Source organism: Sitophilus oryzae, unplaced genomic scaffold, assembly GCF_002938485.1.
Source record: "Sitophilus oryzae breed Bouriz unplaced genomic scaffold, Soryzae_2.0 scaffold_41_pilon_pilon, whole genome shotgun sequence".
NCBI classification, from domain to species: domain Eukaryota; kingdom Metazoa; phylum Arthropoda; class Insecta; order Coleoptera; family Curculionidae; genus Sitophilus; species Sitophilus oryzae.
The window spans coordinates 3,350,573-3,368,464 of NW_022146996.1; the positions used below are offsets into that span (position 1 = coordinate 3,350,573).

General features: G+C 30.8%; 1 protein-coding gene across 1 annotated transcript in view; it reads right to left on the reverse strand.

Annotated features, from left to right (window-relative positions):
- LOC115885674 overlaps window positions 1-17,892 on the reverse strand; it is a 528,892-nt gene that overhangs the window by 352,748 nt on the left and 158,252 nt on the right. The window lies entirely within an intron of this gene.

The window sequence follows — 17,892 nt, forward strand, 5'->3', positions numbered from 1 at the left end:
CGGCGTAGTACAACGTATTTCGAGGATGGATGGAAAATCCTAGATTCTCCTTTTGCGATGTTGCTATGCCGCCGATCAAGCTCCATATTCTTTATTTGCAGTATTATAGTATTTTTGCGTTATTTTGTGGACTTCTGTGGACATTAATTTGAAAATATGGTGCATTCATGTATTGTGTACAAAAGAGTGTATCATTTAAATTCAAATTTAATTTTTTACCTGTAAATACAAATAAGTAGGGTTAGGTATATTACTATATCCTATTCTCTGTAGATCAGAGACGTACCTAGACATAAAAAATAACAGATCTCTAAATTATATTTTTAGCTTTATTTTTTAAATCATATATTTATTATGTTTTTTAAATTATATATTTATTAATTAAATTGTTTGTAGGAAAAAGATACATGGTACATACTAATTACCAATAAGTTAATAACAATTTCTGTTTCCCTTTTAAGAAAGGATATTGAATGTTAAAAATTAAATTTAAGTTCTATAAACCGCCTGTAATTTATAAACAATATCTATTTTCGAAAAACCGTACTTTCTTATAAGAATAGGTACTCTACTTGGGTACTCTACTACGCTCTAGGTACCTACTTGGGTTTGACAAACCATTACCTACCTTTTGTGAAAATTTTATTGGGGTGTACCAAAAATGGAATTTTGCGGCCTTACTTTTTTTGTTGCCGTTACAAAATTTATACGGCTTTTGTTTTAAATTTTGGTTGCTATAATGTAAATGGACATCTTTTGATATACATATAATTAATGATCTTATTACATGAATTTTATGACTTTCTTACATTTTATTGTATTGAAATTCTTTGCACATGCACTTTTTATTATTTATAAACAATATGAATTTTCCTTTGCAAACAAGAGAAGAAAAGCTAAATATTTTTTTTAAACTAAGAACCGTTTACTAAACAATCACCATTTTATTTTATTTATGATTTTGTAAAATTATCGCTAGACTTTTCTGATGACTGTGTATTATAATATCAAATAATTTTGTTTAGAATTACACATACCGTATGATCGAATAAAAACGGCGTCCAGTTGCCTTGGAAATGACGATCGATGGTATTTCCTATATAAATTTACATATAAAATGATAGCGATCTTCATTTCATAGCCATCGCTGACGCCGTTTTTATTCGATCATACGGTATAATATACATCTTATATTTTCAGTTCTGATTTACTGTGTTTGAAACATCCCTAAAATGAAAGTTAAGGTAAATAAATGTTGAATTTTCTTACTTCTTATTCCCTCATAAGGCACATTTTAAATTTTATTCATTGTTTTTTATTGTAGTTGTAAAATTTATATAGGTATATAATAGTAAAGTTTGTATTATTTTATATATAAAATATTGTGCTATTAGGTTAAAATAACTATTTTATTTTGTTATTGCTAATAGAGGGAATCTCATTCGCCGGACACGAACAAGGTTTGGAACAAGATATTGAAACTGCATTTAAAGTAATAAAATATATAATAATTAAAGTAAAAAAATACAACTTTGATATTTTTTATTTATTTGGGCCACTCTGTATCTTGTAAAAATATTTTTAAATTGTTGCTCTAATAGTCTTTCAACAAACCCAAAACTTACAATTTGTAAAAATATAATCGTTTAGCTACAATACTCCGCGTCGTATGTGGTGAACAACCCTGTATAATATAGGTACCCGGTGGCGTAGAGGTACAGGCTCTCGTCTACCAATCTCAAGATAGTGGGTTCGAATCCCACACCCGGCATTACAACAGTCGACTATTTAGTATTTTTGCGTTATTTATTTTATTAAAATAAAAATAGTTTGGGTACCTAGGTCGACTCAGCATTAAATTAGTACTTGGGATTCACAATCCTGAGGTAACAATAGGCGGTTGAAGCGTAGTGCTAGCCACATTACCTTCCTTGTATACCGAACGGCTCTAGTACGGCAAGCTGTACCTTGCTACTCTCAAGGCGTTAAACGATATATACGGGAGCTATTATTATTATTATTTTTAAAATTACGATTTAATTCAAATATTTAATAACTTTAACAAAAGGTGATCTTTTAGTTATACTGAATGCAGTACTTGGTTATATCATACTTTTATCTTTCTAACCTGCGAGAAATGTCGTGCTCAAAAAGATATTTATAAAACGGCCGGCCGCAGTAGAGAAACGGGTACCGTATATTCGCGCTTAAATGTCAGATTTATTAGAATGGCCGGAGCAAAAATGTATTTGAGGTTAAACCGCAGCACGTAGATCTGGATATTCGAAAGGTTTTATGGCGGTGGCTTTGGTCAGCTTAGAAAACGGAACGGAGCAATTTATGATGTGCGGGGTAAGTTTATCAGGAAGGAGTATTTATTGGGATAATTCGGTCAAATGACGTACTGCAAGATAAGCGACCTTAGCACACGTAGTTTTTCATTTCTTGACTGAAATCATTTTGCAGTTTCATATAAAATGATTTCGTAAATCAAATTATAAAACTACATGCTCTACTACATGCTATCGCTTCGTTGGTTATTCCATCAACACTAACCAATATTAATCTTAAAAAAGAAAAATTAAATATTTTATATACAGGGTACTTAATTTTTAATTCGTTAAATTCATTGATTACAATATTTAATTCAAAAATTTGAATAAATGCCCACTGATTACTTCTTATAAAAGCTTTTCCCAAATATATAAGGGAAAAATATATATACAGGGTGAGTTTCCTACGATGTTCTCTATGGGTATCTCGGAAACTACTGGAGATAGAGAGTCGGTTAAATGGGGAAAGAATTGTAGTTTTGTGGGGTCATAAATATGCGCCTTTCAGATTTTTGAAAAAGTTCATGGCTCACTAGATATTTCGAAAAAAACAAATTTCGGCTATTTTAAAAATTGTCCCTAATTCCATTATAAGCTATTTTAGACAAAAAAAAAAATCAGATAAAAGTTGTAGATAATCACATCCTTAATGAGATTGTGTCCTCCGTTTTTTTCTAAAGCCCGTCATTTTTGACATATGACACAAACATGTTTTTTTTTAATGGAAACCATAGTTGGCCATGACTTCATAAAAAGCGCCATTTTTTAAGCTTTTCAGCGATATAAGCTATCATATGTTTTCTTCGAAAAATTACTGTGTTATAGCCAATTCTTATCATTTTTAAACAATTTCACTTAGTTAGCCAGGGAAATAAGTTTAATCGTCTTGGCTCTCATAAATTTGAAACTGTCACATCCAAACTTTGTAAATTAAAATAAACAAAAATTGTAAATATTAATTTTTCGAATGAAGAAAAGCGTGTAGGATTATTGGTTCAACTTTTCTTGACCATACATTTTCGAGGATACGTTGATCGGTGAATAAGTCAGAATATATTACTAAACGGTTCTTTATAATTTACATTACACAAACTAAAACTTAAAAAAATAATATCACTACATACAGTTTAAGTTATTTTTGAAAATTTCAAAAAATCCGCCATCGTTTTGAGTTGCATCTTTTTAAAACTGAATTACTATCTATTCTCACCGGTCGACTTAATTAAACTTCTCTCGTACCGCCACTTCTAATGCCTCTCTTAATTCATAAGTTCTTTTGTAATTATTGTTAACCATACCACATAAAAAATCTAAAATGGTTAGGTCAGGTGATCGAGGAAGGCCTATGAAATTGGTCCACCTCTTCCTATCCCTGAATTTGCATAATTATGATATAAATAATTTGTAACATTTCTTTTATTATGGGGGGGGGGGCTGTTATAATGAAAGTCATATTGGAACCACTCTATGGATGCGCGAGTATCTACACACTTTTCTTCATTTGAAAAATTCATATTTACAATTTTTGTTTATTTTAATTTACAAAGTTTGGATTGGTGGACAGCTTCACATTTCTGAGAGCAACGGCGCCGCGATTGAAGTTGTTTCCATGGCTAACTAAGTGGCATTGTTTAAAAATGATAAGAATTGGCTATAACTCAGTAATTTTTCGAAGAAGACATATTATAGCTTATATCGCTAAAAAGCTTAAAAAATGGTGATTTTTATGAAGTCATGGCCAACTATGGTATACATTTAAAAAAACATATTTATGTGTCATATGTCAAAAATGACAGGTTTTAGAAAAAAGCGGAGGACACAATCTCATTAAGGATGTCATTATCTACAACTTTTATCTGAAAACTTTTTGTCTAAAATAGCTTATAATGAAATTAGTAATATCTAGTAAGCCATGAACTTTTTGAAAAATCTGAAAGGCGCATATTATGACCCCACAAAACTGCAATTCTTTCCCTATTTAACCGACTCTCTATCTCCAGTAGTTTCCGAGATACCCATAGAGAACATCGTGGGAAACTCACCCTGTATATATAAATTATATATCCCTTGGTTTGTATTCAAATCGTAGTCTTATGCTGTGTTACAGTGTAGTAATAACCCTATTTTGAGGAATATGGTGATGCTCGTTATCATTCCTGTTAAGCTCGTTATGGCTTCCTTTTTTCTTTATTGTTTTTTTTTGATACATCTACTTTTTAACTATGTCTGGGTGGGCGATTTTTTCCTCACCAGACGTACTGTTGATCGGCTATGTTTGTCCTTCTAGTCAGCCAGACAGAAGATACCCAATATGCCCTTGAACACCAACCGTGGTGGAGCCAACGAAGTTTCTTCGGTATCTTCTTGGAACCCTGAAGATACTTTCGGCACTGTTTTCTTCAGGTCCTGAGAAGAAGGCGTATTCCGGATTAACATTTGAAAGTAATCGCGAATGTTCACCTTAGATAGGTATTTAACAAACACGTTCTGGAATATCCTACACACTGCGCAAGTTAAATGAGAAACTCGAGACAAGTTGTTTTCAAAAAATGTTGTATTTAATAAAAACCGAAGTTAAGAGCCTCTAAGATCTACATTGGACTCAAAAGAATGTACTCTGTTTGAGTATTTAAAAGTTTGCAATAATTACAATACGAGTACATTTTTATGTACACTAAACCTAATGTACAGGATGTATGATCGATTACATATATATAATTCTACAAATGTTTCCATTGGTATACAATACACGTTTGAAAGAATTACCACCCTCCCTAATGCACAAATTAATTTTTTGTTCAATTTTATGTTGTAGCCCTTCTACAGATCTTCTTCTTATACTTTCAAATGCATTTTGTACTCTTTTTTTGTAAATGTTGAGGTGTATTGATTTCACTTTTCATGACGACTCACAAATTATCAGCTAATTTGAAAATCTCAAAATACGATCAGGTAATTTTTGGATTTTCTAAAAAGTAACAACAGGAAGAAATAAAATTGATTTTCAAAAAAATCAGTTTTTTCCAAATAACTGAGCCATCCTTGAAATTTTTGAAATTTTTTAATGGAATCTTGGTGAACATCCCAAAGCACAACCTTGCTGTTATTTAACACTGTTCTTATCTATTACGGTTTCCGAGATACCAATGCTCGTACCTCGAATTTGTAGCACCCTGCATTGTAAGCTTTTTAATTTTATCTACAAAAACTGTCTTTAGTTTTTCCAGGCACTAAAATCATGAAATCATATTCAACCATATTTATTCATCAGGTATTCATCAAGTCTCGATCAAAACAAGCTATTGTAATATAAATAGGAATTTAAATTACAATAATTGTACTTGATAAAAAAATTATAAACACACCAGAAGTTAAAGAAAGGGATCCAAATATTGATGAAATTAGAAAACAAATAAATATTATTGATTAACTAAAATACAAATATGTGACAAGAGCGATCTCAAACGTCAGCCATTAATTCATATTTTAATGACTGGTAGCACTCCTGGTGGCTGTTCGCAAAGTTTCTCTTTTATTCCCAGTTATTTCCATGAAACAAACTGTTCTAAAGGGGGATGTTTCGTAGTTTTACCTCATTAGGTAACTGTCATCAGCTAGTAACTTTTAATTGAAAATTTGACTTTATATCCTTTATATCATGTCAGTTTGTTAAACAATAAGGGATTTAATAGACGGGTCTTTACCAAATAAACTCAAGTGTTTTTATAGTAGTTATAACTCGATATTTTAAACAGCCTCTAAAACTCTACACTATCTTCTAAATGTTTTACGAAATCTTTCTGGAAATATTTCATAAAACATTTCGCAAAACATTTCTGAAAATAAAACAACCAATCACGGCGCGTCTTGGTTTATTTTAGGAAACGTGGGAACTAATTTTTACAACAGCGGCTTATATTTATCGTACTATCTTGTGAAATAGCACGGAACAGTCAAGGTCAAACATTGTGATGGCTTCAGAAAAATATGTATACATGGAAAAACTGATATGAAAACAGTTTGGTTTAATAAAAATTAAGTAAATTAAATTGACTATTCCTCGAAGGTTACACAAGAATATTTAGTTTTAATCATTGCCTAATATTATTAATTACAATATAGTAAAAAAATAAAACAGTGACTAAATATTGGTCTACCATTTATCGGCTTATAATCCACGGTATTGCGCCTTAGGAATAAAATATACACAAAATTATTTAAAAAAAAGTGTTGTAATTATTTATTATTTCTGGTTATGGTAAAGTATCATTTATACTATAGTCTGCAGCAAAGTTTAGTTTATGAATTTTTGTTTGTCGAATTGTCTAAATCCCTGCATAATAAAAACTAGTTGAATGGATTTATATTAAACCATGCTGGGTGCTAATAAAAGTATCGTTTACGGATTTCTCTTAAGAACAATAAAAGATCATTGCTTTTAAATAATGTCCGTGCACCATACTTTTGTTGACACCGGGTCAATTAATAATTTTTCCAAGCGGATATATTGACAATGTTACCAGTATTACTCATCATGCAATGCTACTCTTACATTAATCAATTAATGGGGTAAACAAACACATCATATACATTTTCATATACTAATTCATTATAATAAAATTAAATTATAAAAATATTGTAATTATATTCATGCAGTTTAAGTGAAAAGTTTTGTTCCTAAATATCTACTATACATACCTATATCAATATAACATAAAACAAGATGTAATTAACGAAATATCATCGTAACCACAGCTATTTTAGAAACGTCTAGGTTTACTTATTTTACTGAGATTTATGAAAAAAAATCCTTTGCCTCGGACAAAGATACCTCCACGGTTTGGAAATAACTAACAAAATTGAACGAGGCAACAAAAAAACGCAAAAAAAAAAATCCTATGAGTAGTTTAATCCTCCTAACGAGTAGTTTTTAGGCGTTTTTAAGAATAGAAAGTAGGTCGAGGCAAACCGAAGTGGGTCAAGAAAACTGAAAATAAATCGAAATTCGTCAAAGTTGGGCGACGAAATGCGACCTTGACATGTTTAGAAGAGTTTTTCGTATAGTGTAGAGGCTGTTTTAGATATTTCTTGGGTGAATGTCCGCATTGGTGTGTTTTATGAGTGGTTGGCCATATCGTAGATATTTTCGTACTAGGATTGTTACAGTTGTTTTGCAATAAATACAGTCTCTTTAAATTTATGCTTTTTCCAATGGGGCCGTTTTTATTGCAAATTATAACTATATTTTTAGCAATCCTAGTATGGAAATATCTACGATATGGCAACCTGTGATAAAACGCAGCAATGCACAGTGCTTCGAACATATCTTCAAAACTTCTCTTTTATTGTAGGTAATTTATTCAAACTAGGTTTATTTGACACAAATGATGAGTACTCTCATTGTACTAAATGATGATGTTCTTAGTCCCACGTTTATGAAAAAAAATGTTATACATAATAAAAATGTTGGAGCTGTGTTCCATCTATGGAAATAATAATTTATTGTATGAAAACGGTGTAAGTATTAAATAAATCCCTGTGATAAGAAAGAATTGAAATAGCATTAGAACATGATTCCTACAATATAAGTCTAATATAAGATAAAAATGTTTTTCTTTAATGAAAAAGAAACATTAATGTTATAAGTATTTAATTAAAAAATACTTAAGATACTATAAATGTACTTTAGGACAACAAAATGCATAGATCGTAACTACTCTGATTCAGAAGAATCACTGCTGATAGAATCTTCCAAATTTATAGTATCCAAATCACAGGTAGATGAAATATCCTCACATATAAGATATTTCTGTACATCACTTTCTAATATGTTACTTTTTCGCGTTGTTACTGTTCTTTTTGTTGGTATGAGGGGTTTGGATGTTAATAGGTACCTCTTTAATAGACCATATCCATATATTATTTTTTCCTTTTCTTGGGTATGAGGTTTTATAATAAATTGATAGATGGAAACTTTTTTATGCGACGTTTCGCTCCAACATAGTGGGCTTTTCCAGGCACAAGTGGTGTCTCATTTGACTGGAAGGTTCTTCAATATCTAATAAAGAACACATTTTTTGAAATACAAATAATTTTGAGTTCTCGTCTTTATGATCAAGCCAAGTATTAACCAGATCGGTATTGCTTATCAATTTTACTCCCTCTGAAAAGTATTATAAAATAAAGTTCGTCGCAAGCAGACGCAGGTGAACTATGCAAAAATTAAAAGTGTATAAATATGACAACAAAAATATTCAATAAATACGATATGTTTTGATATGTTTTTTTTAAATTCCTTTTTGAAGATTGAAAACGTAAAATTTTTATACCCATTTAAGAATCATCTTAAAAAATAAATAAAAATTAAACAATCACGAATTTGTTTAGAAATAAATTTAAAATACATACACCTTGTTTAACAATATCCATAGTGGCTTTCAATTAAGTACGTAGGTACCGTTTAACTCCATATACAGAACTACTATGAATGTTATTCTTTTCACTGATATAAGATAATGATCGCAAAATTTATTTTTAGTGAAAATATTTGCTAACAAAAAACGCTGTTTATGAAAAATAATATACAGGATGGTTGAACATTGCTATAAGTATAAAATTACATATTCAGATATTAGTAAATTTTAACTTTTTTTTTGATTTTTGCCCATGGGACGAAGCACTGTGCAATGCAGGTATTCTAAGCAGACAACTTCACGGTTGATGGTACCCAACTTCTTTACGGGTGAATGCCTGACTGTAATATAAAAACTCAGTAGTTTTAGGAATTAGATTAGTTTACACTTGATTACGGTCAGTGATCCTTTTGACTGAAACGTTATGTCAATGAAAAAATAAATAAAATCATTGAAAGTCCGAAATTCATTTAATTTCCAATACTGAATAAATGTTTACCACATTCAAAGTAACATTTGCACTTATTTAAGACTCACCCTGTATTGCGTATATACAGGGTGCTACAAATTCAGGGTACGAGTACTGGTATCTCGGAAACCGTAATAGATACGAACATGGTTAAATTGGGGCAAACTTGCGCTTTAGGATGTTCACCAAGTCAAGGATTGCTGAGTTTTTTGGGAAGAACGGATTTTCCTGAATATCAATTTTATTTTTTCCTGTCGTTACTTTTTAGAAAGCAAAAAACTAAATGCACATTCTCATAGCCACTTTATCATGGTTATCTTATATTATTTTTACATTTTCAAATTAGTTGATAATTTGTGAGATACAGAGGCGAACTTAATTTTTTTTAAATACGGACCTGCATTTTTTATTTCAGGTTTTGAAAGAACTCCGTTTTCTGAGTATAATGATATGCCACACTTAATATTTTTTTTTGTTTCGGACATTTGAACACAATTTATTTAAACTAATATCAAGTTCGACTCTGTTTGTTTTAAATATTATTATTTAATCTATTCATCGTTACAATATTGATAAGCTTTCAAACTTAGTAATGACGTGGGGTAAAACGTTGAATATGGAAAATCAAATGCAATAGACTTATGAAAAATAATATAAAATAAATAATATAAATATAATTATTATAATATAAACAATTAAACAATTTCCCCGGAAGATGGATTGGAAATGGTAGAGCAGTATGATGGCTAGCGAGGTTCCTGGACCTGTCGCCAAAAGGCGGGGTCTTTTGGCTACTTGACGTCGTTTGAAAAAGTGAAATCAATAAGTCATATAACTCTTTCGAATATCTAGAACATTAGAAACTAGGTTGTAGAAGTTGATTTATTAATAATAACTACGATTAATATTATGCATATTAATAGATCATACAGTGAGATGATTTCAAATTCACAATAAAAGAACTTTATTGTGAATAATAGCTTTAAATTGTATAATAATATCTTTAAATTGCTGACCTGGATATTACTTATTTGAATCTTTCAATTATATATATTTTAATATCGATTTTCCTTATTCGATGTTAATTAGCGCTGATCAATATTACATACCTGGGACACATAATGCGAAACCCCAAATATCAATTCTTGCATCTGTTGATCGAAGGCAACATCGAAGGCCGGAGGGGTATAGGAAGGAAGAAAATGTCTTGGCTGAGGAATATTAGTGGTGCAGCGAAATCGGGAAGCTAAGTCGCTTAGTTTCCGAGAAAAAAAAAACTTGCGTAGAACCAGGTCTAACATGGTAAGTTTTGTCAAGGATATCACAGTATATCAATATATAGGTACTCGATTTCATACGAGAATCGAGTACGACATTTTTTCATGGTCGAGGCATTTTTTATCTTCAAAAAACTGAAAAAAATCGATTTATTTGCGAATCATGTTTCTCACCGTCTCCACTGTAATATCTCGGGAAATAAAAGTGCTATCGGGCTGTTCTTTTTTTTAAATTAAAGTAAAAACCATAGCGCTTTTATACATGTTTTTTACGCAATTCGCTTTTTTATTGTTTTAAACATCAGAAAAACAAAAAAAAATAATTTTATGTATTACAATTTTCACCAATCGAGAAACATTTTTATTTTTAACTTTTTTTATGTACATCCAGCGAAGCAAATGAGCCAAAACATTACAAAAGTTTTTGGAAATAATACTTTTTTCCTAATATGTATCGTTTGACATCAGCGATTTTTTTATTAAGCGAGTCGGAGCGCAACGTTTCGCCGTAGCGTCCGTCGTCGTCGCGCGGTGCCCATAGCGTATGCAGGATAGACGAGCTGAACTATTTAGTTGCCGTTTTAAAGATTCCCAGATTTTATGTGTTTTCTTTATGAGGTGGTACTAATTATTGGTAATTAAAAATTGACAGAAACACCCGTTTGACATGACTTTGAATGTCCCATTTTTTTTGTTCGCAACAATACCTATTTTTCAGTATCCATTTTTTTTATTTTTTAATACAAGCTGCGATGCTGTAAATGAATAAAATATTCTTTGCAGTTTCTTAAGGGTTCTACCAATATTCTACATAATATGTATATACATTGGTACTCATATTATACTAATAGGTACTATATTACATTTTTTCTCATAAACTAAGTACTTATTTAATACGTTATTAAGCATTTATAAGTTTTGCAACATTAATAATTATCTAATTCGTCATTTTCTTCTGTATCTCCCTCGAAATCTTTAATTATGTTATTACAAGAACGACATTTACACATATTGCAACACTTTAAGCCTTCTTTAATACACACTTTCGATTTGTCACAGTTTTTATCTGAACAATAAATGCTTAATGATTTGTGAACAATATCGGGAATCGGCGTGTCATTGGTAAATATGGGAGACAAAACCTCTTTAGTTAAATTCCATCCTGAATTCTCTGCATTTATAAGATGTCTTGGTATATTGCTCTTGTACCATATTTTAAGTTAACACACACACCTGAAATAGTTTATTAAGGTCATATTAAAATTATGGAAAATGTAAATACCTTAAGAAATGCTGGTAAAGAGCACCTTCAGTTGGAGGAAGCTCCGAACACGGTTTGTTTGTTGTCGCCAGTTTTATTCTTAGGTCATTTCATTTTTGAATTTCATTGTCTTTGTTTTTGTAAAGTAAAACAACCAATTTTATAACGACTTCAAAAGCTTCGTCATTTAACAGCTGTGGCAACTCAGACAGTTTTTGAAGAATGATAATATTTTTTGTTGAAATTTGAAATGCAGATTTCTTGCCTATTTAAAAATAAAACCACTTGTTGTGTCACAACCAGTAAAGCAATTGAGTGTCAGAGAAGGCAAGAGCAAACTTTAGTTCCCAAACTTTGAACCACTTTTTTTTATTGAAATAAATCTTCTATTAGAGCCGTGTTCAAGTTGGATGAAAACATCAATTCCTCTTAAGTTCGAATAAAAAACGTGGATAAGTAAAATTAATATAATATTTATATCAACTGATTTTACTAAAATGTGTTTACTAAACTTACTTTCGTATATTGCATGCAAACTTATCCTAGTGTCTGCCTCTTCCTGGGTGCTATATAAATCTCTAAGAATTTTCGAATGATGTTTATGTAGTGATACTACTTTTTCTGATAATTTAAATCCTCCAACTACTATTAATATTTCGTTTTCGTTTAAGAATTGTGCCGCATTTAATGTCAAATATTCTGTCAAAAAAATTAAAAAAAACTCTTTGTTTTTAGACGATTTTAAAAAACATCGATATTTTTGAATTTTTCGGCTACCAATAACATTGAAATGGAGTATATTACTATATTCCCCCGTCTTGAACGTTCACCAGATTTTCTTGAATTGTATTAAAGAAGGCATAAAGTGTTGCAGTATGTGTAAATGTTGTTTTTTTAATAACATTATTAAAGACTTCGAGGGAGATACAGAAGAGAATGACGAATTAGACAATTTCTAATGGTGCAAAACTTATAAATGCTTAATAACGTATTAAATAAGTACTTAGTTTTTAAGAAAAACTTTAATATAACTATTAGTATAATATTAGTACCTATGTACATACACTGTGTCAATTTTAAAACTTCCCACCCTTAATATCTTTCTTGAAGTTAAAAATATGAAAAATCGGAAAGACACGTCAATTGTATTTGTTACGGGGACACTTTAAATGAATATTTTTAGTCTTTTTCTTTAAACCCCCTAGGAGGGGCAGATGTCACCCTTACAATCTTAAATGGGAATGAGGGTCAATTGGCACATCGTTTTAAAGGGCGTTTAATTCTCTTTTTAGTGGTATCCTACTTTATTGCTTTTTGTCCAGAGGTTCCCGAATAATCGCGCTCCAAAGTTGCTGAAACAATTAAATATGCCTGCATTCAGATTTTAACTGCAAGAAAGATATTAAGGGTAGGAAGTTTTAAAATTGACACAGTGTATATACATATTATGTAGAATATTAGTAGAACCCTTAAGAAACTGCAAAGAATATTATTTTATTCGTTTACAGCATCGCAGTTTGTATTAAAAAATAAAAAAAAATCGGATACTGGAAAATACGTATTGTTGCGAGCAAAAAAAACTTGGACATTCACAGTCATGTCAAATGTGTGTTTCTGTCAATTTTTAATTACCAATAATTAGTACCACCTCATAAAGAAAACACATAAAATCTGGCAATCTTAAAAAACGGCAATTAAATAGTTCAGCTCGTCTATCCTGCATACGCTGCTAGGGGCACCGCGCGACGACGACGCTACGGCGGCGGCGCGCGGCGATACGTTGCGCTCCGACTCGCTTAATAAAAAAATCGCTGATGTCAAACGATACATATTAGGAAAAAAGTAATATTACCAAAAACTTTGTAATGTTTTGGCTTCATTTGCTTCGCTGGATGTACATAAAAAAAGTTAAAAATAAAAAAGTTTCTCGATTGGTGAAAATTGTAATACATAAAATAATTTTTTGGGTTTTTCTGATGTTTAAAACAATAAAAAAGCCAATTAAGTAAAAACCATGTATACTGATAAAAGCGCTATGGTTTTTACTTTAATTTAAAAAAAGAACAGACCGATATCACTTTTATTTCCGGAGATATGACAGAGGAGACGTTGAGAAACATGATTCGCAAATAAATCAATTTTTTTCAGTTCTTTGAAGATAAAAAATGCCTCGACCACGAAAAAATGTCGTAAAACTCGATTTCATATACCCTGTGATATCCTTGACAAAACTTACCATGTTAGACCTAGGTTCTCCGCCAATAAAAAAAACGGCACGATAGGGCTTCGAAATCGCTGCACTATAGGCAGTGGACAGGGCTACACGGTGTACAGTCGTTAATACACACCGCCCGGAACAGAGAAGCAATGGAAAATGTTATCGCAAACATCCATTAATGGATCTGCACTAGAAGAAGAAGAAGATCAATATTGTTGGGATGAATATAATTCAGATTAAATATTTTAAAAAACCGGAGTCGGACTTTATTTTAAACAATAATTAAATAGTTTTGTTATTGTTAAGGTACCCAAAACAATAAAAAAAAGTATTAAGTGTGGCATATCATTGTACTCGGGAGACCGAGTTCTTTCAAAACCTGAAATAAAAAAATGTAGGGGTTAATTTTAGATTTAGCGTATCTATTAGGATAGGTAGGTATAGCTTAGATGATATTATGTCTGCGAGATAGAACCACAAATAATGGAATCCTGTATGGATTAACCGCAGAAATACGTTTCCGATATCTCCAACATTAGTGCCGCGTCATTACTCGCTCGATACTCATTGAACCATAAACGTTTGGATTTGGGTTGACGTACATATGCTTCCAGTTTCAATATTTCAAGAAAACCTTTTTTTTTTATTTTTATATCATTTAGAGTTAAATTATTTTTTTTCTTGGCTCAATCAAGTGAACCTTTTTCTTAATGACTCTATGCCAAAATTTACATTTTTTTTTAATTCTACGACTAATGTAACTACAATATGTAAATGCTTAGCAATATAGGAGAAAATGGACATCTGAATAAATATACAAGTGAAGATAGCGCAATCCAAAAATCTGCAGCATTTGGACAAGCTGATACAGCGATAGAGTTCATAATTTCATAAATTTTGAGATTATTAAATTAAGTTTTAGGGAAGTCATTGGATACAATAGGTATTTTATTAAATTTACTAAAACATCTGCTAGTATCTAAACTAGCATAGTAAGTATCTACTTACCAGATAGTTTAGAAAATATATTTCTGTTATTGTTAATATAGAGTCCGCACTAAGTAAGTAAGTAAGAGTCCGCAGATAGTCAGGATTTGGTGAGGTAATAAATTCCATTGTCATGTTTATTTCTTATTAATAAAACTAAATATTTATACTTTAAATTTAAAATTCGAAATTCAATGGAACGAAATATGTTGGGAATAACCAAGAGAGGCTGCAAAAAAATAGAATTGATACGACAAAAGACGTCAGAATTGTTACGACATACGACACAGAGTCAAATCCCTCAAATGGCAATGAGCAGCACACCTGGCAAGAAGAACGGACAACAGATGGACAACAAAAATTGCAGCATGGAAGAAATATTCGTTTATCTAAATAGAGCGACCAGCGAACCGCCAGCGCTACCTCAAAGAAGGCAATGGAAAACCATCTTGAGTATATTTGCCTTGTACAGCCTCTCAAATAGAGCCGTTCGGATTCGGCGATAAACTGTAGGTACCATGTACTTGTGAAACACTGATGACGCAAACAAAAAATGTCAAAAGTACAGGTGACGCTCTGTAGAGAGTATGGCACTATAAGAAGAAGAGGGAGGCTACACCATAATTGGGAATGGTTGAATAAGCTGAAATTGATGATGATGATGATGATGAAACTTAAAACACAAACATATTGAATTTGGTATCATCAACTTACTAAACTATTCATAATGATTCATTGTCTTGATCCTCATTGTCACTTCCTCAATTGGGTAATTATTTGCTAAACGCAATTCAGCTTCCTAATCTAACTTCCTAACAGATTCATCTGGAACTACTCCTGCAATCTTTTATTCTAGGTACTACAGTGATAACTGATATATAATGTCATAAAATTGAGTTATTGATGTCCGAGCAGTCCAGGTTGTATACACAATAATTGGAATTAAAATTTCAAATTTGAATTTAAATATGAATGAATTTTACATAAATGATCGATAAAACACCCACATCGACCTTGTAGTATAAATTATTTAAAAATTGCACCTTTGCGTGCTCGTCTCACAATTTGATTTACAATAATTTATAATTTATACATTTATGCAGTGTGTACCATAAGGTAAAAATCCAAACAAGTAAAAAAACTTAATGAATTTTGAACTTAATTAATTATTGAGTTATCAAAAAAATGATATTTAATTTTAACATTATTTAAAGTGACACTTTATCTTTACACTCATCTTTGGTTTGAAGTTTTTAAAGATGTGTCGCAACTTGTTATGAAATATTTTAATTTTTTTAACTAGTGATGAAGACTTAAGTTTTTTAGATATAACGACACGTAAATTTACGTGTGTTAAGTTAGCACAACCGCTTAAAAAAAATGTATGAAACTATGTGGAATAATTGCCGTAAATTAGCCGTAAATTTGCCGTGAAAACGAAAAATTTGCCGCTCTTCGCTAAGTATGTTAAATCGATGGTTGTGCTAAGTTAATACTAAGTTAGCACAACCACCATTGGAAATCAGTGAAAGAACATAGTTAGAAATTTTACAGTACAGCAGGAATTTGCCGTTTTTTTGCCGTTCTTAGATACAATTAAAAAAAATATCCTCCGATCATTCTCTATCCCCATGCAACAAAAAATGTAATAGCGTCAAGGTCATATATTAAGTTAGCACAACAATTCCTGTAAACGTTAAGTAAAATGTCTGAAATTAGGTGGAACAATTGCCGTAAATTAGCCGTAAATACACCATGCAAACCAAAAATTTGCCGCTCTATTATTTGTTTACAAAAACGATAATTATTTTAATTGACTTAAACGATAACGTTAAATTAGCGCAATTTTTATTAAAATTCATTAAATGGGTTTAATAATGATTTTTTAGTACAACAGGAATATGCCGTAAACAAGCCGTGAAATCGAAAAATTTGCCGCTGTTTTATTTCTCTATAAAATCTACAGAGTGATTCAGGCTTCCGAAACATAGAGTTTATGTTAGGTTTTGGTTTATAAATTTCATTTCATTTTTTTATGTAATATGGAGGCAATGGTAACGCATATTTTAAAAATATTTTTGTCAGCATACAGGGTGATTCGAACATATTTTCAAACCAAAGTTGTATATTTTTAAATGGAATACTATATATTTTTTTAGCTCAGTGGGTTTGCCACTAAATTTCTGTTTCAAAAATACCATAATGTCATATACTATACCTAATGGTTTTTGAAATATAAACGTTTTTAAACTAAATTTACTGCTTATTTGTTACTGGAATGGTTGTGCTGACTTAATATATGACCTTGACGTTATTACATTTTTTTATTGCAGGGGAATAGAGAATTTTCTTATTAAATATCGATTTTCGGCATAAGAAGCACTTAATAAAACAAAAAGATTAGAAAACACCTTGTTCGATTATGATACAAAATACAGGGTGTTCCATTTAAAATAGTAGATAAAATAACAACATTTAGTTTTGCCTCACCTTGTATATATCAAACAAGATAGCAAATGTTGGTAGACCGAATTTTGAAGAAGACACTATTATACAGTACTTCATGTTAGATTTTTTTAAAAATCTTCGAATTTAGAATTTTCAGAGGGCTTTAAATAAGCAGTAAATTTAGTTTAAAAACGTTTATATTTCAAAAGCCATTAGTTATAGTATATGACATTATGGTATTTTTGAAACAGAAATTTAGTGGCAAACCCACTGAGCTAAAAAATATATAGTATTCCATTTAAAAATATACAACTTTGGTTTGAAAATATGTTCGAATCACCCTGTATGCTGACAAAAATATTTTTAAAATATGCGTTACCATTGCCTCCATATTACATAAAAGAATGAAATGAAATTTACAAACCAAAACCTAACATAGAGTTTTTTCGGAAGCCTGAATCACCCTGTAGATTTTACAGAGAAATA